At 52.7% G+C, this 2,948-nt stretch overlaps 1 non-coding gene across 1 annotated transcript; it reads right to left on the bottom strand.

Annotated features, from left to right (window-relative positions):
* Positions 1-969: 969 nt before the first annotated feature.
* On the bottom strand, positions 970-1,076 carry LOC123858091 (U6 spliceosomal RNA). The gene has a single exon (XR_006794049.1). It is a non-coding gene; the product is annotated as a U6 spliceosomal RNA (small nuclear RNA).
* Positions 1,077-2,948: the final 1,872 nt, after the last annotated feature.

Raw genomic sequence — 2,948 nt, forward strand, 5'->3', positions numbered from 1 at the left:
TGTGTATGTGCATCAATGTAGATTAAAAGTCTATGATTAGACCTCTGGGCAAATCCCTAAGTTTCTCAGCTCCTACACACAACTGAGAGATGCAAACCCCACGGGTAGGTGGCTTTGTCTCCCCATATCCTCTGCCCCAGAGTATTGGTCAATCCTCCTGTTCCAGAGTATTCTAATAATCTCTCAAGTGTTTCCACCAGGCCCTGACCCTGACCCCCGGACCCCACCTCAGGCAACAAGAACTGTATGCTTCAGCCCCAGCATAACCTGGCACACATGTTCCTAGCACAGAAATCACCATAGAGACGGGGAGACCTTTTTAGTCATGGGATCCTGTAGTATGGCCCATTTCACATCCAGAGGAAATGGTTTCACAGAGACTCAAATTTCTTGCCCCAGGCACGGAGTGAGTCGGTTGCGGGGACCTGTCCTGGATGGTGAGAAATGGCTGTGGCAGTGTCTCTGAGGTCCAGAGATCAGTGCCAACCCTGGGCCTTGCTCCTGCTCCATCTGCCTTCTGCCCAGGAGTGGGCACTGAGCTGTGGGCCACGGGGGCGGAGAAGAGCCTCGGGAGATGCAGGATGTGGCTGCTAATAAGATTAGCTTCAAACTCCTGCCATCCCACCCTGCTCCATGGGGATGTCTGCCCGTCTGCTCCCCGATGCCCCACACCCAGGCCTAGCAGTCAAGCAAGTGGGGAATGGACTGGCCTCGGGAAGCCGGCAACATGGCAAAGTCAAGTTCACAGAGACCCTGCAGGAAATGGCTGGGCCTGGGATCAGCCCCGGGAGCCCGCGTGCGCTCTGCAATGGCCAGACACCTGCCACAGGCCAGGGAGCTTCCTTCCTGGGTTGCCGTCCTCCCTGGTGTCCATCCCAGTGGCTTTGGCAAACCTCTACTCTTATGAGCCAGCCCATAAGAGGAGCCTCCACCCTAGCGATAAGCCCATTTGGAGAGGGAACTTTTTCTTTAAAGATGGAAAATTTCATCAACTTGCATGTCATCTTGTGCAAGGCCATGCTAGTCTCCTCTGTGTCGTTCCAATTTTAGGGTGTGCGCTGCCCAAGCGAGGGCGCAAGAGGGGACTCTGGAAACTCAAAAACCTCCAAAGCCTAAAGCAAGGGAGCTAGGATGATGAGTGATGGGTGGGGGAGCTGCTCTGGTTCAAGGTCTCTGTCATGGGCAGAACTGTGTCTCTGCCAAATTCATCTGTTTGAGTCCTAACCCCTGTACCTCAGAATGTGACTGTATTGGGAGACAGAGTCTTTCAGGAGGCAGTCAAGGCAACATGAGGCCGGACTGGTAGGCCTTATCCGAAGCAGGCAGGACGCAGACAGGCACAGAGGGAAGACCATGGGAAGACACAGCAAGAAGACAGCTGTCTGCAAACCACGGAGTGATCAGAAGAAACCAACCCTGCCGACACCCTCGAGCTTCCAGAACGGTGAGAAAATTAATTTCGGTTGTTTAAGCGACCTCGCCTGTGGTACTTGGTTTGACAGCCCAAGCAAATAGATGCAGCCCCTATTTTGTCTCCCAGTAAATTGGACCACACACCCCAAACAAAGCTGCCAAGTAAATCTCCTCACTCAGGCAGAAGAGAAAGAGCGCAAGCCCACACTGCAGGTGAAGGCCTACTGGGTTGGCTCCATATACACACGACCTCATTCCATGCCCCCAACCCTGCCAGGCGCAGCATGGGCCGCTTCTCCCCACTAAGGAAATGGAGCCCCTCAGAAGTGAAGCACCTTCCAGCCACGCTGGAACTCACATCTCTCTGATTTCAAAGCCTGAGTTCTCTTCACCAACTGTGCCGACAGGCAAAGGGCCTCCTGAGTCAGAAGAACACAGACAGAAGTTGGCTAGCCGGCAGGCCACAGGGTAGCAGAGGGGATTCCTGGGGCATCTATCCTCAGGTATTGGTGAGCTCAGGCCATCGTGCTAGGCAGCCTCCTGCAGCCTCCCAGAGAACAGCCCAAAGCGGTCCCTTCCTTGCAAAGAAAAGATGCCCTGGGCAGAAAGAATAGAAGGAGAGGAGAGCAGACAAAGGGGATTGAAGAAGAGGACACCAAGTTGGGCCAGAACCAGAGGAGAGAGGAACCCTCTATCCCCAGCTGGGAACAGCCCCTTCCACTTCTCATGCACTCCCAAGGCTGCCGGCCGCACCGTTCTGTTGTAACCAACACATATAAACCTGCGTGCCAGGCACTCTAATCCTCTCTCTGCTAGCCTCTCCACAGGAGAGGAGAAAGTAAGGTGCAGAGAGGTAATAAGATGCCCAAGGGACTGCAGGTGGCCAACGGGAAGAGGAGACTTCAGTCCCTATGTCTGGAGCCAGAGTGCCATTCCCAACCATTCCCCCGCGTTCTGGGAGAGACTCTTTTAGATGTATCACTATTTTCACTGTAAAGAAAAAATAAGGTGTCTTGCGGCATGAAGAGGCACTCTAGAAGCTACCATCATTACCAACCTAGCATGAGTAAGAATGTATTCCCTTTAGCAGGGCGCATTTGAGAGAGGGAAAACAAGAGGGTCCAAACGGAGAGAGAGAGGGGGGCCCAGCTCTGGCGGGCCAAAGCCAATGTGCATAACAAAGCCCGAGGTCCTTGACAATGCAAGCACCTCCCCTCTGCAGGCAATGGGTTGTTTCAGGGGGCTGGTTGCCGGCAGGATTCTGGGGTGCCCCTTCCTGCAAGCAGTGCTGAGGAGACAAGCTCATTTGCTTAATAAAGTACTTCTGAAATGAAATCTGTGGCATAAAGCGGTGGTCGTCATAGTAAAATGCCCAAGATTTATCAAGCAAACACTATGACATAAGAGGGTGCACTGTGATGTCCACACCAAGTCAAAAATCATCTACGTGTTATATGTTCATACACATGTATTCCTATATTATAGGGAACGTCCATTCACCCTTCTTTTGGTAACAGTATCCCGAATTTTCTTCC

Source organism: Mirounga angustirostris, unplaced genomic scaffold, assembly GCF_029215605.1.
Source record: "Mirounga angustirostris isolate CCGP_5_RB_7025 unplaced genomic scaffold, mMirAng1.0.hap1 SCAF_13, whole genome shotgun sequence".
In the NCBI taxonomy this organism is placed as follows: Eukaryota; Metazoa; Chordata; class Mammalia; order Carnivora; family Phocidae; genus Mirounga; species Mirounga angustirostris.